A 22,991-nucleotide genomic window follows, 5' to 3' on the forward strand; every position below is an offset into this window, starting at 1 on the left:
GGATACTTCAAAAAGACAGTAGATGAAGGGTAGCTAATGCTTCCCAGAGTTGTCAGAAAATATAGCACGTCAGCAGGTATTGAAGGGTGAGTAGGAGTTCACCAGGTTCTAGGGTGACACATGAACAAAGAACAGTCTTTTCCCTTGGAGAGACTTAAAATGTAAAGGGTGTAAGCCATGACAGCTAAGTGTCCAGATGAAAATACATGCTATCAAAGGACACAGGGAGAGACTCCCAGTCACCTGAAGAAGAATGCTCAACAGAAGTACATTTGGATTGAATTAAATTAGGAAGAACAAATAACCAAATCATGGGAATGGCATGTTTCAGGCACAAGGAACAATGTGTGTTATGGTCCAGAAGAGATTAGAGACCAAGAGAGGAAAGATAAATCAGTAGAGATAAATTAAGAAGGGTGTTACATGCTTTTCTATTGGGTTTGGACTCTTTTTGTCCATATAAAAAGGGTTCAAGTAGTGGAACATCATGATTAGTTTTTAATATTAGAACTATTATTTAGGTAACAATGTAGCAAATGTCTAAGGCCAAAGACTTCTTTCCCAGGTAGCAACATGGAAATAGTTTTGCAATGCAACACTAAGAAAATGAGCCAGGGGAGAAAGAACACCAGACAATACAAAAAAAAGGAAAATGGGGGTAGCAAGTTCAAGAGGGGCCTCTATTTAGGACACTAGCCACAGATGGCAGTGATGTCAGGTCTGGTGGAATTAACTGGTCTTGGAAACCCAAAAGGAAATTTAAGAAGAAATGTATTTCCATCCTAAGAGTTTAGAGGAAAGTAGAAAAGCTAATGGTTTTTGTAGACTTTAGTTGGTGTTCAGTATTCCAAACAGATCTGTGTCTCAGTTTCCATTATTTGTGAAATAAGAGTAACTAACTAGCTTAGAGTGGTGATGAAAAACAATGAATTTGATGTGCTGATAACAAATATTATGTAAGATGTCTCCTGTATTAGTGGTCATTGGGCCACCAGCAAGTATTATATTATCAAGAGAACAAGAAGAAATGGTTCTAATGTCTTTGTCCAAATAGGACAGCATTTATAATGAATTTTATAGAAAATTCATCAAAAACTTTATACCAATTCTACAAAACACATATTAATTCTAAAAAGACAAAATACCCACAAATACAAAATACGTATGAAAGTTAATATACAAAAACAAGAGGATGAAAACAGTGACATATGGGAAATCTCTCTCAAAATTCACTTAGGTGTGTCTAGTGAGAAGCAAGATAAATATTTAAGCATCTTGTCTTTGAGAAGTATTTTCCACATAGTAAGTTAAAAAGCTGATGGACAATTTAATTCATGTGTGGTAGAAAAATATATCTCTTACTATTCTATTGTTTTTGGAAGAGATAGCAAGAATAAGACAATAAGTACAATTGCAGCAGCATCCCTAACACATTCATTTGACACTGTGCAATTATTCCAAGGGGAGTTGGACATATGGGCTGAAGATTTTAATTTGAAGCCCATCAGCATGGGAATACGTGCAATTACCCAGAAAGAGTAAAGAATAAGACAGAAGAGAAGACCTCTGGGGAACACCAACATCTAGGAGCTAGAAGAGGAAGAGGAGTCCCCGATCACTGAGAAAAATGGTCAAAGAGGTAGAGAGTATGCTGTCATGGAAACCAACAGAAGGACAATTCAAGAGGAATATATTGCCATGAAGCACATGTTTCAGAGAGGTCAAAAGCACTGCTTTTTGCCCTCCCATCCTTTTTCCAAAGTTTACTTAGCTTGTTGTCATTAATTTTCATGTCCCAAAAGAAATGACCAACTGGTACCAGAGGTCTGTTGATGTGTTTTAGTATATCTTAACAACTCTCAGACTGGATATTTGCTGTAACTGGAGAAACATGAACTGAACCACACAGTATGATTCGGTTAAGAAAGATATTAGGAAAGATTTTTCTTCTGGTGGCGAATGGTACCACTGTGCCATTACTCAGCCCTGTTCCAGAGGGTGATGTTATGATGTCACCTTTTTTTGTCTTCTTGCAGCATACTGGGCATTGCACAGGATATAAAGAAACACATAGAGGTTTCAGTTAGTAGATAAATTATAGGTAACATTTAGATATTCCCCCCCACTCTCTCACACACACACACACAATAAGAAATATGCTCAGTTCTAATAGCTCTTATTTGCTAACTGTAGCCTCAGAAGGCTTTGCCGAATGAAGATGTAAATTTAAGTCCAAGCTGGTATTTGCTCAGCCTATCACTGATATTAGTAAGCTGTAAGGCCTTGGAATCTATTTCTTTATCTGGAAAATGGAACCACTTCAATATAAGGTTCTAAGGACTCAATGATCCAATTGTAGAAACTGCTTTGAAATAATTTAAGACATTCTACCAACAGAAGATGTTTACAATTACTGCCACAGACTTCACGAGCCAAAAGTAAGTTGTCATCATTCATTGAGATCTAATCATGTCACAGGCACTCTGCTAAAAGTTACTCATGTAAAAGTTCACATAACCTGCATCACCACATAAGGCATTAGTATTTTCCATTCTACAAATGAAACAACTGATATGAATAGGTATTAAGTCACTTGCCCAAGTTCATAGACCTAGTAAATGGAAGAGTAGGACTGCACGATCCCATGTCTGTGTGACTTCAAAGTCCAATGTTCTTGTTTATATTCCCTTTGTCATGCCAAGTTGTATTCTTAGTACTCACAACCATTGCTTAGATATGAATTATTCTTAGGGTCTCAAAGTAAGTGAACTGTGCCTCCACTGTGGTGTTGGGGACCAAAATTTAGAAATGAGAAGAATCTCTATCCACAAAGCAGGCATTCAACATTAGGATCAGTGGCAGAGGAGTGCCTATGGTTAGAAAGCTGACTCCTGGCTATACCAACATCAGGAGTCTCCCCTCTTCTCAAGTTCTGTAACAGCAAAAGAAGGTGGCTTCATTGAAGGCTTCATGGATTTCAAGGGAGAAGTTGTATGACTAGAGGGAACTTCTACATAAGTAAGAAACTTTGCTGCCATGGCAAGATAAATGTGTCCTAAAGTGGTACAGGAAATGAGGAAACTCTCCATGAGTTAATCCTATTTTTCACTCATCTTCTTGGATGGGAGGAATACTAACCTGTAGCTTGTGGCTAAGTAGAAATAAAGATTTAAAGAAACACAGGCATGTCCTGTGAAAATCAGGTTTTTGGCTGCAGAGAACCATACTGTCTCTCTTGTTATTTCAGGGTTCTATATAAATGGCTGTGGTAAAAATAGCAATAATATCTATCATTTGTTGAATGCTGAGTATAAGTGAGACATTGTACCAAATGCTTTCATAAGTTATCTCATTTCATCCTCATAATAACTTGATAAGGTTATTAGAACTCCCATTTTACAGATGAGGACACTGACTCTTAAGTGGGGTAAGATATTACTCAAACAAGTTGCATACTAAGGAACTGGCCAAATTGAGACTTAATGTTGATTTTCACTTGATGCTCCTAATGACTTTTTCCATAATGGAAGAAGGGTTATTAATATTCTGAAAACTATAAAATAATAACATAAATACAAGGACTTGGGTCTTCTCACTTAGTGCTTCTCAGTAAATTCAAGTGAATCCAGGCAGTTGCACTTTTCCTTTCCTAAAATTCAGCTTGTCCTGTAAATTGAATAAATTGCCTTTGATACATCTCAGAATATCAGCAAGAAACTGTCAAATGTAAACTTGCCAGGCTGTTTCTCTAAGGCCATCTTTAGAAGGAGATAGCGGCTAAAGCTTAATTAAATAAAATAATCTTACTAAAGTCCATGGCTCACTTGACAAAGGACTCTGTTACACAATCTTCTGGAAAGATGGCACAGCCCTGGCTACAAGGAGGTTTACTTTGTCAAACGGCTTCCCAAAATCCTGACTGCTGTTCCCAATCACTTGTGGCTCTTGAAGTTCTTTGGAGTCCAAAGATCACTGAATTACATGATAAAGATCCCTCTGATCCCAGACTCTAAGACTTCTAGCCTTGTATTTCTGTTTCATGATAATTCATCTTCCCCACACAAATGGAAATACCTCAAGGGCACAGTATGAGTCTTTCGCATATTTGAATCTCTCTGAATCTAATGTTTTTGGGAATCCATAGAAGATCCTAGATCTGGGCTGGTAATGTCACCGGAATTAGGAGGGAGGAATACAGACACAGGATCTATGGTGACAAAATGTTCCTGCCCACCTGCCCCTTTGGGTTTCTTAATTGAATTTCACAAGTAGATGCTCTTGGTCCAGCCTTCCATTAGGCAGGAATTCAAAATAAGTACTATGATGTCAGTTCTGCCAGCAAAAAAGTTCTCAATCTAATCATGGGAGTCAGAGTATTGGATAAAGTTCCAGAGTATAGTTCTTCCACATGGCACACAAGACCCACAATCAAGTGTATGCTTGTGTATGTTTTGCATTCAGTTTTGCTTCAGGTAATCTCCAGCAGGGGAAACCAAGCATTAGACAGGCCCTTACAAGGTGTTCTCATGTTTTTTAATCTTGTGGTATACAACTCTAGAGTCAGATAGATGCCTGATCCATTTGTCAAATTCTGGGTTTGTTCTTCTTTTTACTTTTTCAGGGAAATCTAGAGTCTGTTGGGATGTAGGGAACTTCCTACAGTTTCTCTTTACCCATGCCTATGGAGAAATCTCCTATGGTAACTTATTAATAACAGTTGCTAGAATTTCACCTATGCATATGCATACTGACAGTTGAAATTGAGTTTGCCACCCAGCTAGCTCATTAATCTTTTCTTTTCCTTTCTTGAATGTCATGTTCCAGGTACAATTGGGCATTAAGTAGACCTGACCAGATTAGAGATCTAGTGGAAGCAAGCCTGCTCTTTCCATATGTGTAGTCAACAGACAATTTCAAATCATAAACATAAAACCACAACCATGCACTTTTGCATGGGTGACTATTAAGACTCCATAAAAAAAAAAACATATTTTTCACCTTCCCCTCTCCTTAGGAATTAGGTGTTTAGTCTTAAACTTCCAGAAAATAAACCCCACCTTTGTTGGACAGCATTGGTTAAAGCTCTCTATTTGAGATGATATCTATAAAAGAAAACTATGGGGAAAGAAAACTTGATTGGTGGGATTCAGCTTTGTGTCTTTAATCCTAAACATAAATTCTGTGCCTCTTGAAGTATCTATTTCCCACTGGCACCCTGGATGATAACAATATTCTTCTTACGGCCACTGGTTGCAGAAAAACTTTTAATAGTGGGTAAGGAAAGCACTAGTAGCAAGCAGGAAAAAAAAAGGAATAGCAACTGTGATTATGAATTATTACCTAAAATTAGGTGTGTCATGGTGTGTATATTATTGAAAAAATGCATAACTGTAGAAAATCAGTGCTGGGGGCATGTGTAACAGTTTCAGATAGTATGAGTATGTACATGAGAGTGTGAGTCACTAATCATTTGTGTGAATCAATGTGAATGGATATGAGTCAATGTGATTATCTTAGGGAGTGTATATCAGTATCAATGTGTCCATATGAGATTATGAGTTAAGAGTACATGGCAGTTTACAGGACAGCGTGTAACCAAATGGGCATGGAAGTTGATGTAAGTAAATGTATCAATGTAACTGAGAAAGTGGCTAGGGTAAATATGTAAATGAGTATGCATATCAGTAATTGCCTGCCACATGTAGTGTCAGTAATTGCCTGTGTGTGAGTACATGTATGTATTTATGTGAACTAACTATTGTGATGAATTGAATGTGTCAGTTGTGGTGTGTGCCAATGTAAATGCAGGTAAGTGACTACATGTTACTACATGTGCATGGGTATGAATGTATGTAGCAGTGTGAGTGAGGGTACTTTGGTATAAAAATAGGAGAGTGGAAATGGATGAGAATATGTGCCTGGTAAATGTGATTGTGCTAGTGAGAAAATGGAGATGGTATGAGTGAGAGTTGGCATGTAAGAGGGTATTCATGTGAATGTACATGAGTGTTAAGAAGTATAATTATGTGTCTGTGGGAATGAGTAGGAGTGTGTGGTTGTAAATGTGTCTGAAAATGTGAGTTATTTATGTAGACATGGCTCAGTAGTATGACTATTAGTATAATTTTGTGTAAGTAGTCAACATGAATGAGCTTGCATCAATGTGAATATATCTGTGTGAAAGTAATTGTGTATGAGTGTGAGAAGGTCCCATGATGGCTGTCAATGATAATGGCTGAGTTCATGAAAATGAAAATGCATACACTTGTATGTCAGGTTGTGTGCCTGCATGTTTGTTGGAGAGTATAGCTATATCTTAGAGTGAAGAAGGTGAGTGCATGATTGTGAATATGTATTTCTATGCATAAGTGTGATTTTGTGTGAATGTCACAGGGGAAGGGAGATGGTTTCAATGCTGTGAATATAAGTGTAAGAGCATATCATTCTGAGTGTAAAAGTGCAAGAAAGTGTAAGAGGGTAAGTGGGTGAGATGGTGTTTATAGTATGAGCATATATAAACATGAAAATATGAGCCTTATGCACCTGGGTTTCCCTGTAATGGCTGTGTGTGTAACTGTGAGGAGTAAATAGTGATAGGAGTGTGACTATGTTGGAACATAGTATGTGACTATGTGGAACTGAGTATGTGTATGGCTGTATGAGAAACAGTTTCAGTGTAAGAAACTCAATGTATGCCTGTGTGTAGTGTGTGTGAGAGAGATTGTGTAGACATTTTAGTGCATAAGGAAGTTTATGTCATGTGTGTGACTGTTAGTGTGTGAGAATATAAGAAAGTATAAAGGTGTGACTGAGTAAGAACATGAGAGTGGGGTATATGATAAGTATGAGTGTGTACTAATGTGAAAGTGTAAATATATGAAGGCGAGTTTGTGGCAGTGTGAATATCCCGGTATGTAGTATATTTGTAAACAAGATCACATGTAAGGGTGAGTGGGATCATCACTGTGAATATGTTCAGTGTGATAAGTGAGGGTCAGTCGGAAAATAAATGTGACTATATAAGAGTAAAAGTATGCTTGGTGTGTGTGTGTGTGTGTGTGTGTGTGTGTGTGTGTGTGTGTGTGTCTGTATGCACTCAATGGTACCACAATAACTTGGTAGTCTGGGAAACTCCAGGAAGCACCTTTCCCTCCAAAGCCACAGCCTATCTCCCGTTACAAGCAGGTTACATAGCTACTTTCAACCTGTACCTCTTCAATGATAATACCTAACTTGAGCTAGTATCACTTGTATAATTAGAAAGGAAAATTATCAGAGAAAACACCTACCTTGCAGGGTTACTGTAGAAGCAAATGATATTACGCAAAACTGAAGTGCCTAGCAAAGAGCTGGCAACAGTAGATAATAAATAAAAGTTGTTATTGTAGCCATCATAGAACACCCAGGAGTGATACCAGGGCTTGCTTCTTATTTTAGTCAGTTCTAGTTACCTCCTGCCAATCAAGGTCTATAGAGGATGCCCTACCAGAACATCTCTAGAAAGATGAATGCATTGGTATTGACACGGCTGTAATTTCATACCTTCAATTCCATGGCTGAAACTCTGGAACTTCCCTTTCATGAGAAGGCATCACAAACACCTGGTGCTGAACTGTAGTTTTTACCTTATCCTGTAGACCTAGGGTATGCTCAGGGTAAAAGGGAATTGGATTGCATATACCTTGTTTGTTTTTCTTGCTCTCTCTCTCTCTCTCTCTCTCTCTCTCTCTCTCTCTTTCTCTCTCTCTCACTATAGTTCTCGCTCTCTCTTTCTCTGTGTGTGTTTGTGTGTGTTGGTTTGTTGCTTTTCTACTTGGGCAACAGGACAGATGCCTAAGTAGCTGACAAAGAGAAAACAAGACAGAAATGAGGGGACAGCAAGCTACAAACAGGTAGCTGAACTGCAGGGCATAGAAAGCTAGAAGGAGAAGCCAACAGAGGAAGCTACAATGACTGAGAGGCGGACAGAGAGACAGGAGGATGATCAGAGAGAGGCAGGCTAAGAAACCTGAAGAAAGTGCAGAGGAAGAGGGAGAGGCCCAATTTGTAAAACTGCTGAGGAACTGTTGGACTCTTGTAAAAGAGTCTAAAAACCCGTAAGATGTAGCCTCCACCCTTGAAGAGCTTGCATTCTAGTTTACCTAACCAGATGAATATTCCAGAACCCATGGTAGAATTACTTAAGGCAGGAAAGAAACAAGTGCTATACTGAACACTACATATTCAAGTGCTGAGGAGCTGGGGGAGTAAGTGTTATGCCCTTACCACTTGGTTGGGTGGGAAGGCAGAGGGAAGTTTCAGGAAGGTTTAAGTTAAGCCTGCCAGGCCAAGAGTAGGGGTGGATGGTGTGGGAGTACACTTTGAATAAGAAGGTAAAAATAAGATTACGGGGCAGTAAAATCACAGAAACCGATTGGCAGATTTGTGGCATGTGGCTGAAATGCCACTTAGACATCAGGAAGGGAAGAGAACAGGAAATGACAGCTTGATGGGAAGCAGTTTCTGTGTTACACTGAAGCTCTTAGATAGTGCTTGACATTTGCAAAGGACCTGGCAATGATTGTTATGTTGTTTCTCCTCCTTACCCTGAAATGTAGGTCAAGGCTGTCAGTCTCATATTAGAGATAGGGGAGCCAAGAGAGCAAAGGAAGCTGTACTAGGACAAACTCCCCCAGTAAGTAGGGGTCATGCCCTGAGGCCTAGCTGGTGAGGCCTGGGAAGGGAATTTGATATTGGGAGCTCAGATGGAAAGGCAACATTTACCAGGATTTTGAGATTCCTAACTCCCTACCCTGGAATCCATTACTCACCTCACACAGCCACTGCTGCAGGACCTCAGCACAGTTGGGTTCTGCCCATGAGAGGGGGCTGGGCTGGCTTCAGCTCCGAAGGACTCAGTACTGAGTGCACCAGCTGCCACAAGATGCAAGGACTCAACTTCTCTTTCTTGGGGGGAGCCTGCCAAAAGAAGCATTGTGGGGGAGAGGAAACCTCTTCTCCACCTGCTAACACTCCCTTGTCCAACCCCCCAGACATGTCACATGCATACACTACAGCGAATTTCAAAAAATCCTTTAAGAAGGGCAGAGAAGCAGAGAGGGAAGTGTTTTAAAAAGGAAAAAAAAAAAAAAAAAAAAAAAAAAAAGCACTGTGATGCAGGATTCCAGAAAGGGCACCGAATTGGTATTTCAGAGATGGGAGTTTCAAGTTGAGAGTTAATGTTTGTCACTTCACCATTCTGGGCCTATTTGCTATCAAGTGGAAAAGACTTGCCCTAGTCACCTTGGGCAAGTATTAGAAGGGCTAAATTAAATAGGAAAGGTATGAAATATTTATATAATTTGCATGATCATGAGTAAATGTACATTATTATAGGAGGTGACAAAGGCTCACATACAATAGGATACTAAGAAATAGCGACCAATGTAGTTTGGCCCTGAGCACATCTGAGCTTCCTGATGACTTGGCACTGCATTAATTTCATTCCTTCCCTCAACTCCAGGTCTCCACCTCCATTTCCATTCCCCTTCCCACCAATCTTTCACTGGAGAGAAAGAAAATGTCTGTCTTCCAGGCAACAGTACTCCAAGTTCAGCTAAGGGCCACAACTCTGGTCCTATTTGGAACATCCCTCCATGTTCCTCCTATCACCAGCACAGGGAATTATTCTACAGTCTTCCCAGATCTCTTAAGGTGAATGTATAATATTTGTTGCTATAATTTTGTCAATGATTTACTCTATCCTTCCCATACAGGTTTCCATGTAACCATGAAACCAAGTCTGTCTCTCTCTCTCCTTGCAGTGCTGAGGATTGAATTCAAGGCATCATGCATGCTAAGCAAACACTCTACCACTGAGCCAAACTGACAGCTAGAGACAAGTTCTTTTTAACTACTCCATTTTCTGCCTCTTCCCGCAATCACTTGAGCCTTTCGAAGGAAAGGGTGTTCTTCCCTTTGTAGGACCCCAAGCTCTGCAGTCTCTTTCTTATTCCCCCTCTACTCCCTTCAGTGCTGTTTATCCTCAAAGAAAAAGCAGCAACCATATGCTAATTTCTAATCGAGCTTGATCCAGGCTAGCGCCATTTTATTGGAAGATACCAGAATGCACAGTGTCTTATCCCAAAGATATGGATGGATAGATATCTAAAGGTGAATACAGCAAAGTTGAAGCCTCAGGGAGCCGAGAAAAGTCCTGTGATCTCCAATTCCCCTTCCTGAATAAAAGACCAAGCCATACCCTGGGTCTGCCTCTTGCTCTGGGCAAGACTCCAGAGCACGTCTGTCCCTGAGCATCCCTGGCATTCCCTGTGTACTTCCCACATGCACACTCCAGGCAGCCTTTCCAAATCCCACCCACTGCGCCACTGAGTGGTGTACCACCCCCTTCCTTGCTGCATGAGCTCACCCTGCAAAAGGGTGGGGGTAGAGGGAGAGGAATAAGAACTGTCAAAGCTCCAGAGAGGGGCAGAGCTCAAGGAGGGCACATGAAAGTTCTCAAGAAGCCCCCTGTCCATCCTTGGGACTGAGAGCTAGCTGGAGAGGCAACATCCACTCATGGGGGTGGGGAACAGCACTATAAGAGATGGGAAGGGGACACACACCAGCCCAAAGTAATCAAGAAGCTCCATGTTTTTGAGCAAGATCAAAAGTTTACCTTGAACTTAACTCTACCTTCCCCCAGCTGCCCCAGTTGAAACATTTTGGAACTCCATGGCAGTTGGCCTTGAACTCACCATTTGCTCAGTTTGAGCAAATGCAAAGGACCTGGAAAGACACAGTGCTGCACCAGTTGGCCATACTCCTCTCGCCTGCCTGGAGGTGTGTTGTGTTAAGAGTGTGTGTGTGTGTGGGGGGGGTGCTTTGTGTGAGTGCATGCACATGCTGGGTAAAGTATATGTGGGCTGTTGTATGTGTCATAGCTATACCATGTTGTAAGTACATTAAGTCTGTGTTGTATTGGGTGCATATGCAGCACCATGTTTATATCACATTGTGAATGTGTACGTCAATATGCTATTGTGTATGTACCATGTGTCTGTATTGAGTTACATGTATACTGCGCCTCAACTGTGCCATGTGTCATGCCAGGTGTCTGATTTGTACTGTTCTATGTCTACGCCATGTTGTATGTCTGTATTCTATTGTATTGTGTGCCTATATCAAATTTTGTGCCTATACTGCCTTGTAATGCACCTGCAGCTCAGCCTCCTATTGGAGACTGGGATAGGGATCAGTGCACATATCTTGTACATGCCTAACCCCATTTGCCTTACTGCACTCCAACTTTATGATAAGTTCCTTGTCTGGGGACAAGGGCTGTACCTTAGCCATGGGAGTGGGGGTGGGGGCAAGCTGTGGACAACTATTTTACCATAGACCCCTTCCTTAGCAACTGCCTTGACTAGCACTGGAGATCTCTGGGAAAGGCATTTGGGAAACATTTTCAGGTCCAAAGAAGAAAAGGGCACTGGGTTTGGGGAGGGAAACCATGGCTTCCGACCTAAACTTATCCATATGAGGGGGGAAGGACTTGTAGGAAATGACAGCTTCCCAAGTTTCTCCTTCTGGCTGGCTGGAAGGACTGGAGTCATTCATTTCAGGGATTGAAGGCTGCACAAGTGTACTGGCACCCAGACTGGGCCACAGGATGGCAATGGGAAGCTCTATTAAAGGCATCCCTGTTGAGGTCACCAGAGGGCGCTATTGTGCCATTAGGGAGAGTGTCTTTTTAAGGTCCATGGGGCTCAGGTGGAGATGGGGAAGAAAGGCACTAAGAGAAGAACATACACTGTCATCCCAATCCCTGTGGACACCAAGTTAGGGAGTAAGGGGCACTAGTGACTATCCACCGCTTACCAATACCCTAGATTCTGTCTATAAGACCACCACATAAAGCTTTTCAGGGCCTTGGTTATAAGTCCCTTAGGAGATCTGGGCTTGGACTTCTCTTGTCCCTCCTGTACCCCATTCACATGAAATAAAAGTAGAGCCACACTGCTGAAGGAAAAAAATTGTGTGTACTGGTTCTGGGGTTATTTTGCATAGTTTTCCCCCAAACCCAAAGATATACAAAAGGGAGTGTAATATAGATCAAATGTTTGGGAAGGGGATAGGGGAGAGCTGTATTTTAGTTTACCTGTCATCACTACCAAGAATAAATGGACCTGCTTTCTAAAATGTTACTACCATCTTAGAGAACACCTACTTCAACTCAGTCATTTGAAAGACAAGGAAAATAAGACCCAGAGAGGAGTAAACATGCAGGATGCCTGATTTCTGATTTCCAAGGTTCACTCCATCCCAGCATCTGGTCCTCTAGTCCCTAAAACACATCCTTCTCTAAATTCAATCCCCTCCACCTTATAGGAAAACCCTGGCCTCCACCTCCACTATGTGGGCTTTGCCAGGGCAGTCCTATTTCATCTTGGGATCAGACCTCTGTGACCGCACCTTGCAATGATTTCCTCTCCTTACCAGTACATTTTTCTTTCCATCTTCAAGGTCCACTTCCCCCATTTTGCTTCCCACCTCTAGACCCAGCTGTAGCTGCAGTTTGCCCCCCTCACTGCATCCCCTGGGTGCAGCAGATTGCCCAACCTGCAGATAATTGACCGAATGTGCAAATCAGACACGGATCTATTGCATTGATTAACATTTCCAATTAAACTCCCGGTTAGGCTGTGTGTATTAGTGACTCAAGTAATCACCGCGGATGTAAATGCAAATGCCTTCCAAGGCCACAGAGCACGGTTGGAAGCGACGCATTTCTGGGAGGAAATGGAAACAGACTGCAAGACATGGAGTTTCATTTGGTGCTCCAGTACTCCAAAATAAGTTTTTAAATGTATGGCTGTTGATCCGAGCCTCGGGCTTCACACCTGAAATGGAGGACTTGGGTCCTGCGCGTCGATACATGCCCATTCCCGCCCCCTGCTGGAAAAGCTGAGTAGTGCGGAGTTGGCCCGCAAGTCCTCCCTAGCCCTGCAGAGGGAACCGCCTAGCCCCTGGCACGTGGGGCAGGGGAGAAGGAGTCCTGTGGCCTAGGCTTAAACTGCACTCCAGATGCCTTGACAGCTACACATACCTTCTAAAGCAGAGATTTTTACACTATGCCCTACTCCAATAGGCCCCTGGGAAGGAGGCTTTTTTTTTTTTTTTTTTTTTTTTTAAAGCAAGGCCCTCACACCTGGTCCTACCCTACCCATGCAAAATCAGTCAACCTGTCTGGGCCAGATTCATAGCAAGTCCCACCACCACCACTCCCTTTTGGGATCCTGATCCCCCAATCCCTTCTCCTTACCAAGGAGGAAAGAGTCTGTTGTTGAGGCTGCTGCTCATCAAGTTTCTTCTTGTTCCCTTGGCCAAAGCTACCGGCACCTGAAGGTGGGCTATGGAAGTGGGAATGCTACTGATTCCCTAAGTAGCTAGGAATTATCCCCCTAATTTTGGCTGAGCCATAACTGCCTCAACTACCAAAACTTTCCCATCTCACCAAGGAAATTAGGGCTTTTGGGCTAGAAAGATCATGGTTTTTCCTTTTTACACCTCTGCAGGGCTTTAATCTGCACTCCATCAGATCCTACCCACTCAATCCAAATCTACCTACTTTCTGATTTCTAGATCTGATTTTATTTTATTTATTTTTTTGCCTTGGTCACCCTCTTTGACCTCATAAAGGCAGACTCTGATGGCAGCACCTTCCCTTCCCTTCAGTTATTTCTCATTTCCCTCACCTGTCATGTCTACAGCCTACTCTCCTCCAAGACTCCAACAAACTTGTTTGCTCTTTATACTTTTTCTGACTCTGACCAGAAAAATCTCCAACCTGTGAGAATGGCCAACTAGTCAGAATGTCCACCAGGTGTTGTGGCCCTTTGCCTATACCTTCTTACATTTAAACATCCATTTTCTGCTAGGTCTCTCCTATTTGGCTCACTTCCTGTCTGGAGGCTTGAAGGATCTGCTCCTTGACCTCCCAAGGTCTCTCTGGACTTGTACTCTCTGCTGTCAGTCTGAACACAGCATACCACCTAGCATCTTCCCATTTTTGTCTTGCATGGTCATGGAGGAATATGACATTTGTATCCAGAAATCCAAGCCCCAGTCTATTAAATATTCATTACCATAATAATCCCCTTTACCCAATGGTGCCCTTGATTGGGAACCCTAAGTGCCAAATCACAGACGTTACCCAATTATAATTTTGTAAATGGCCCAGTGAAAACCGCACTGACCTTTATACCTTGCTCATCCCAGAACAGGGCCACAGTGTTGTCACCAACAGGGATGGACCTCCTTCTGTTCCAACACCTCAGACAGCCATACAGTTGGCCTGGATTTGAGTCTGCAAAACCATGGGGGGAAGCAAGACTAACATGGCTAAAGGCTTCCCTGCTGAAAGCCATTTTTTAAAAATAGGACTGCAACCGCCCCCATCATACTTCCCAAAGCCAAGCCACTCACCCTTCTCTCCTTTGCTTCTATAGACCAAAGACCAGACCCTCAAGTCCAGAATCTGGAACTGGATTCTGGAAGGTGGGACCAAAAGTGGGAGGGAGGACACACACACACACACACACACACACACACACACACACACCACACACAAATGGGGCCTCTGGCTCTCTCCTTGCCAGAACCACCTGCCACCCCCAACCCTCATCCCACTCCTCAACCACCGCCTAAGGAAATAAAATCTACAAAAAACAGAATCTAAAATGTTCAGCTCACCCAGAACTGCGGCAATAATCTTGCCTGAGCCAGTTCGCAAACTGAGGGCAATGCCCCCTGCGAGGTGAGGGGGACTAGGTAGAGCGAAGGCAGTAGACCCAATGACCCGACTCCCCAAAGGCAAGGGCCAGCTTCAGGGACCTTATTGCATCACTCCCACAGGAGAAGAAAAGAGTCCTCCTGTCATTACCATCCCCCCTCCGCCAAAAGGGGAGGGGGATAAAGAGAAAATTATGGAAGTGGGTAAGGCACTCGTTTAAGAAAATCGTCACTTTTTCTGTTTGCTCAGGTGGAGCTCTTCTGCCGCTGACTTGGTCAGACAGCGACCACACCCCCTCCCCTTCTCTAAGGGGCTGCTGTCACCGCTACTGTGGTGGTGATGGGGGGAAGGAGGGTGAGGGAAGGTGGTGTAAGACTTACAGGCTGACGTAGCTCTCAGGGCGGATTTTGTCTCAAGCGGCCCAGGCCCCAGTAAGCGAGTCCAGGGCTTGGCCAAGCGAAAGAGCCCGGGCCCTTCGGGAAGGGCCCGGACACACCCACTTGTCCGCGTACGCGAACCAGGATCAAGCAAACTGCTCGCTGGCTCTTAGGGCTGGGAGGGAGCCACGTAGGAGACTCAAGGCTGGAGGGACGCGGGAGCGGGAGGGGGACCCGGAAAGCTGAACACCTGCTCAGCAGTCTCAAAGCTGCCCCAGCCGCCACCCCCTCCTCGGAGCTAGCAAGGAGCCGTAGGTCGCGGGATTTACCTGCCACGGGTCCAGTCACCCTGTCAAGACCTTTCCTCTACCTCCGAGCGCTCTGGCTGGCGGGGCTGGGGAGCCGCAGCCCCGCGGCTGCAGCCGCAGCCCCGGGCCCAGCCCGCTCACCCCCGGCTCTTCTCCTGCCCCAGCACACTCGCTCCCGGAGGGGAAAAGCTGTAGCCCCCAGAGTGAGATCCCCGACGGGTTCACTGCCACAGCTGCCCGCCCGCGATAGAGCCCCTGCTTGCCAACCGCTCCCTAGACCTTCTCTGCTATGACGTCACCCGGGCTCTGCACCGTACCTAGGCCAATCAGATGGTGAGCATAAAACTAAAATCGCCCTGAGTGGGCTACTGGGGACCAATCTTTTGTTTCCAGGCAGGAAGCGCCCGGGAGGGGGGGACTGAAGGGGAGGGAACAAGGAGAGGGGAAGAGAAAGGAGATAGAAACTTCTACACTGTCAGTGTTGTCTAGACAGAGGTGGAGCCATCAAGAAAGAGGCACCTCGTTAGAGGAGGGGGCATTTCATGTCCTCTTCCTTACTTGCCCCACAGAGGAAGACTGGGCTTTCGGGAGAATTTTCAGGGGAGGAAATCTGTCCAGCTACAGGGCACACATTATTGAGGAAAACGGATTAGGTTTGGGACACCACCTGTCAGGCAAACAGGTTACACCAAAAACTCAGAGAGGGATTCAAAGAGATGGTAATCTACACGGGGAAACTACCTTTCTGCAAATGAAACACATTTCAAAACACACAGTATTATACAAGAAAGAATAATTATTCTACTTCAGATCGAGTGTGTGTATGATTTCATCAAAATGTGGTCTCCCTGTTCATTCTTTCCCAGAAACTTCCAATGGTTTCTCTTGTCTTTGGTATAAAGTTCAAATTTCTGCAGGTGTCCAAAGCCTTCTAAATTACTTCCAAAAATCATCCCTTGCTACTCCAAAATCCATACCCTGCAGCTTTTGGCTAGATTATATAAATTATGGTAAATCCCAGCAAAGAAACAGTAAGTTGGCAGAAAAAAGTCAAATACATATAATAAGAACATTCACAATAAAATGATGTAAAAATGCCTACAGAAATCAATCAGAAGAGAACATAAAATTATAATGGTTGGGTTAAGGTAGTAGAATTATGGGTATTTTTTCCTGTCTACTGTCAAACTTGGTTAAAATTGGTCATGACCCCTTTCAGTTTGTGTGTTTTACTAGAGATTTAACCCATGGACACTCTACTGCTTTTATACATCCCCAGCCCTGTTTTTAATTTTATTTTGAGATAGGGTCTCCTTCAAATGCCGAAGCTGTCCCTGAACTTGTGATCTGTCTACCTCAGCCTCTGTGGTAGATGGGATTACAGGTGTGCACCACCACACTCAGCTTCAGTGCACTTTCACTGAATTTTCTCAACACTGCATAACATTCAGCAGTCATTTCTCCATAATGTCCACAAAGTATGTTTCAAGACCAAGAATAAACTTAATATGTCTTCTCCTAGGTCCTTTAAAAAATCATACAACAGATCTCCAGATTTACTGGAGATAATTTCTCAGAAACTAGAAGAATGGGATATCTCTTTTTTTGTTGTTGTTGTTTTTTGGGGGGTGGGTACCAGGGATTGAACTCAGTAGCACTTGACAACTGAGCCACATCCCCAGCCCTTTTTTGTATTTTATTTAGAGACAGGGTCTCACCGAGTTGCTTAGGGCCTCACTTTTGCTGAAGCTGGCCTTGAACTCGTGATCCTCCTGCCTCAGCCTCTCAAGCTGCTGGCATTACAGGCGTGGTTCACCTCACCCAGCTGGGTTATCTCTTTTGGAGTAATTCATTTTTAATTGTGATAATACAGGAAATTGAAAAAAGAACAACAATGACCCAATCTATGAGAAAACAGAAAAGAGGGAGACAACTAAATAAACTACATAATCCAGAGTATTTTTTATGAATCACTTTGCATCTTGTCTTCCTTAATTAAAATATATATTTATGCATACATATTACATGAACATTGTAGAAAGTGGCAGATCTGTGCTACATACCTGAATACGAGTCCAAAGTCTGTGCACTTTTCTAATACTCTATTGTGTACTACTAAGAATTAAACATGGTACTACCAACTTTGTTAAAATATGAACTTGCTTTAAAAAAAAAAAAAAACTGTACAAGACTATACAAGGTTGGTGTTGTTTTCAAATCCCGGTATTTAAAATAGCCTTTTTGTCATGTTGATAGTCTTCTAAATCAAAAGTACACAACACTCTCCCTCTCAAATCCTTGATTAATAGGTTGAAATCAGGATGGTTCTGCTTCCAGTGATTTTACAGATATCTTTTTAATTAACTTTGGGGTTAAAAAGAAGTAATCACATTACATTGATTTTTTAAAACATAATGGTAAAAGTAAACTAAAGCATATTACTCATCTAAATGAAGTCATTTACTTAATGTTAACATATATGATGTGTAAAATGTATTTATTTGGGTTATTTTAAACAAGAACACTTTTATAAGAAATAGGAAGATATAACTAGATTTTCCTGGCTAATGATTAAACATGAGTCTTCTAGGCTATTGATTTAAATTGTAATTAAAAGGTATTTGATTTCACTCTAATCCTCCCATATACCTCAGCTGTAACTCAGAGCTATTTATGCAGTCACTGCACATGGTTATTTAAACGTTTCATGTGTATATTTCTTCTCTCCCTGGTGATTACAGAAACTAGCATGAGGCCAAAATCCTATTAGGTGCTTGACAAATTAAAGCATAGTGATGTCATCCAAAGAGGACAGGAGATAGGACCCAAGCCCAGCACAAAAAACTTGGGTCTTTCTATTAAAAAAGTGACAACCTATATTATTCTTGATACCAGAAAATAGTCTTTACTGTCAGTATGGTTTGTTTTCTAAGGATATGGGATTCTAAACTGGAGTAGCTTGCAGATTTCATCTGTGTAATTTGTCCACTCAGTCCCACCATCCTCTGCTCCCTTGAATGGGAGCTCCTTGATTTAAGGATATAATAGTACTACCTTAATAACCACTTGGCATGTGTATCTACTTCTCAGATTACAAACCACTATCATATCTTCCTGTTTAATCCTCACAACAACCACAACAGTTTACTTTGGCAATTATTATGATCTGTATTTCACAGAGAGGCAACAGATGCCCAGGGATTTGAAGTCACCTGCCCAATGCCTCACAGACATGGTCCCAGGAACCAGGTCTTCTACTTTAATTTTTTTGTGTTCTTTCTACTACCCAATATGGCAACTTGAGGGTATGTGTGTGGGGTTGGGGGGCATTAAATGTTTTCTTTATATATGGATGCTCTCTAACTTATAATGCTGCCACCACTTACAATTTTTCAACTTTATGATGGTACAAAAGTGATAAGTATTCAGTAGAGACCATACTTCAAATTTTGAATTTTGAATTTGTGGTTGTTTTGGGAGGGCCCCCAACCCAATCAGTCACTTGATTCACATAAGTGAGAGGGTATGGGATAGCGCTTATTGTAAGAGAAGTAAGCTAAAATGAATCTCCTAGCCAAATCCTCAATAAAGGGAACATTCTCATACACTGTTGATTGAAGTAAAAAATGGCACAACCCTTTGGGAGGAAAGTAGGTAATATATAAGAAATTTTGAAATACATATGCTATTTGACTCAGCAATTCCATCACAAGGAATCTGCCTATAGATATCCTCATAACAATTTACCAAGATGTGCTTAAGTACATGCACTGCTAAATATTATGGAAGAAGGAAAAATCTTACATAAAAGATACCCTACATGTCCCTCAATAAGGGAATTGTCAGGGGGTTTTAGACCACTTTTTTGAGGTCTGATTGCTATGTAAAAAGTTATATATATTTAATGTATACTACTCAATGACTCTGGAACTAAGTATACTTACAATACCTGTGAAACTATCACCACTCCTGATGCAACAGACATATCCCGAAGTTCCCTCCTGCCCTAATAAGGGAATTGTCTTATAAATTATAGTAGGCAATATTTTGGAATATCATGCGTCACCTAAAAAGAATCAAGTATCTTCCTACATACTGAAATAGAAACATATGTGGACCATTCTTGAGTGAAAAAAAAAAAAAACTGCAGAAGAGCGTGTATACTATGGTTTTGTTTTTGCTGGAAAACAAATCCTGTGTATACATATTTGTTTAAACTGGAATTATACACATCAAACTGCTAATGGGGTAACTGTGGGAATAAAAGTGGGAAAAGAAGGCATGTGGATGTATGTGTGGGGTGGGTGGTATTAAATTTTCTTGGTATATAGAGATGGTATCCAACTTAAAATGCTGCAACTTACAATTTTTCTACTTTGGGATGGTGCAAAAGCAATATGCTTTCAGTAGAAGTTTTACTTGGAATTTGGAATTTGGACATTTTCCCAGGCTAGTAATATGTAGTATGATACTTTCTCAAAATGCTGGGCAGTGGCAGCAAGCCACAGCTCCCAGTCAGCCATGTGATCACAAGGGGAAACAACACATACCCTATAGTTGACTCTGTGGCTAAGGTAGGATGTTTGTTAGGTTAGGTGTATTCAATGCATTTTCAACTTATGATGGGTTTGTTGAACTATAATTCCATCAAAAGTGAAGGAGTATCTGTACTTCTATGTTATTTTTATGTTTTTTTTTACAATAAGCATATACTGCATTTTGAAGGAAAAAATACAGCATTAAAAAGGGGAAATACAGCTTTTTTTGGCTTAAGACAAAAACAACAGGAAAAGTACCCAGCTATCCTGAAAGAGGTCTGAATGGTAGGTCAGTGGTTCAGGTAGAGCAATCACAGATATGGTGTGGTAGGCTGAGCTAAGCCAAACCTGGGCAGGCACTGGATGCAGGTTTATGATGTACAACCCACTGGACAAAAGCAACCGGGATTTGCTGACTCCCTTCCCACCCCTACCTCAAGTTCCACAGTCAGAAGTTGCTCCCAATAGTGGACTCTGAGTCTGTGTGGCTCTCAGTCTTCACATCTTTTGCTCCATCAGATGTACATTTTTTTTTAAAAAAAATCCCCCCAGGTATCTCTGAATAGAAAAGAACCTGACACCAAGTGTGGTGGCACATGCCTGTAACCCCAGCAGCTCAGAAGGATGGCAAGTTTAAAGCCAGCCTTAGCAATGTAGAAAAGCCCTAAGCAACTGAGTGAGATCCTGTCTCTAAATAAAATATTAAAAAGGGCTGGTGATGTGGTTCAGTGGTTAAGTGCCACTGGGTTCAATACCCAGTACAAAAAAAAAAAAAAAAAAAAAAGAATCTGGCTCAGCCCCTGGTGCACAGGTATTGGCTGGGATCACATGCCCACTCTTCCTTCACTCAGGGTCTGGTGGCTACAACTTGTTGCCACCACTGCTGGCTGGTCCTACTGAACTCCTTTCCTGCCTTCACACCACTATCATTTAGGGACTCCACCTTTCCTATAGCAGACAACATTATGAGTAGTCTATTAGGCAAAGAGCAAAGAGACTCAGAGATGCCAAAAGGTGACATTATCCTATGTCCTTTAAAAGCCAGAGGTTGGGAACTAAAGAAGCTCATGACTAGGAAATTGCCATTCTCTTATGTCCACAGATTTCTGGCTAGGAATCAGGAGACTCAGATTCTAGTTCAGTCTCTGGAGAGGAAAACCTTGAGCAGGACTCCAAATTCCCTGGCCATTAGTTTTCTCCTCTGCCAAACCTGACTATCTTTCTGAATAGTTGAATAAATGCAAGTGGCTAAGGGAACAAGAGTGGACTGAACATATTTCAGAGCTGTACCCCTCCATATGAGACTTGATGAGTCCCCACTTACATGTATTTCCTAAATGGTATGCATTTGGGATTGGAGGGTCTGTCCTAACCTTCCTTCACTATAATTAGCCCTCGTTAGAGACATGCCCTGCAGAACCTATGAGCTAGGAAGCCCACCACCTTTGCCCTCCTCCCTTCCAAGAGGGAGTTAGTGAAGGAAAATCAGAAGACAATTAAATCCAGGTGGCTCTGGGTGAACTGATGTGAAAATTAGGAAGTTCCTCTCCTCTGACTTGGTTTTAATTAGCCCTGTTTCCACCATGGTCGTACATATCAAAGCACATTATTTAATTGAGCTGATGCTCTGGTTGACTTTTCTCTCAAGGGGACCACATTAGACATTCCTATCCCACACATTCCCAATCACTACATTGCCAGAACCTCAGTCAAACTACAGAGTGAATTGAATTTGGAAAGTTGATTTTGTTGCTCTCCCCATTTAAAAAGAAGAGAGAGAAGGAGAAAGTGCAGGACAAAATCTAGGGGACAAAGAACCAAGGAGGATAATAGAAAATCAAATCTTATTATTATTATTTTTTGGACCGGCTGGACTGTGATGTCATGGTTTCCCAGCTCACCTGTGATTGGCTGCTCAGTTCAGCATCTGCTGAGAGCTAAAGCCTGATTATTTGCCAGAGATACAGACCTTTCAGGGAAGCTTTGAATCATTGCTGGTTGTCGTGACAACCTGGGCAGTGTCTGCTCCTGATAACCACATAATGAGGTTGTCAGGAACAGAAGTGCCCCCATCCCCACACCCAACCATCTAAAGTGGTAAGCCATGAAACATTTCTCTCAGGAGGTGATGAGAAAAAAAATCATGGACAGGCAACTGGGGACGATCCCCTCTGAAAATTAATGTCAGCCAAATCCTGGAGACAATCTTCTTAGGAGTCCCTTACTTGCCACCTCCAGATCTCTCCTAAACCCATGTATTCATTATAAATCAGAGGCCTGAGGAACAGGTGGTAAAGGGATGAAGCGTCTCTACCACCCTCTAGTAAAACTGAACAGAAGGAGGTGTGAGTGGAATGCATTTGATTAGGGAAAGGCACATTATCTGTCTTCAAATAATGCCATCATGAGCATGGTCCAGGGGCCATGAGGAGCACGTGCCAAAGAGGGTGGGGCATGGCCAAACCCAGTTAAAGAAAGCTAAACACAAAGAGAGCTTGAGGGGGATGGGTTGTCTGTTCTTCTGCCTACTACTTTTACTTCCTAGGGGCAAACACCTCACTCTTCTTTATTTGGGGTTGTGGATGTTCTTAAAAGGTAATATGAGCTACACTTTTGGGATACATTACCATTGCTAGGACAAATTTATTGAGCACCTACTAAGTGCAAGTATATAGCTAGGTGATACAGATGAACCAAACTTGGACCATTTTCTCAAGAAACATGGAATCTAGTTAGAAAAGATACACACTTAGGCAACAAAAATAGAAGACAAATGTAGTAAATATTAAAATGGAAGTGCTAAGTCCTCAATTTGAGTGAAAGGATAATCACATCCTGACTGTCATATTCCAGTTTCAGTTCATCATTCCAGGTTCTTCTCTCACCACTTTTCCTTTCTACCCCAAGTGTCAGCCCCACTAGTCATTCTGTTTTTCATATGCCTTGACATTCATACCTTTACGCCTTTCCTCCTTCTCCTCCGTCTGCCTACCCT

General features: G+C 42.2%; 1 protein-coding gene across 8 annotated transcripts in view; it reads right to left on the reverse strand.

Moving 5' to 3' along the window:
* The window catches only part of PAK3 (p21 (RAC1) activated kinase 3), a 261,916-nt gene that overhangs the window by 110,860 nt on the left and 128,065 nt on the right, over window positions 1-22,991 (reverse strand). For 6 of the 8 annotated variants that reach the window (XM_079124849.1, XM_079124848.1, XM_079124853.1 and 3 more), the window contains exons 1-3: window positions 15,480-15,731; window positions 14,238-14,347; window positions 8,811-8,958 (exon numbers count right to left, since the gene is read on the reverse strand). The exons of 1 other annotated variant lie outside the window; for it this stretch is intronic. The gene's annotated coding sequence lies outside the window, so the exon portion shown is untranslated. Of the gene's footprint in view, window positions 1-8,810; window positions 8,959-14,237; window positions 14,348-15,479; window positions 15,732-22,991 lie in introns of those variants that run through there. One more of the 8 variants, XM_079124851.1, reaches the window with a different exon arrangement.

This window comes from Sciurus vulgaris (assembly GCF_902686455.1).
Source record: "Sciurus vulgaris genome assembly, chromosome: X".
Classification (NCBI taxonomy): domain Eukaryota; kingdom Metazoa; phylum Chordata; class Mammalia; order Rodentia; family Sciuridae; genus Sciurus; species Sciurus vulgaris.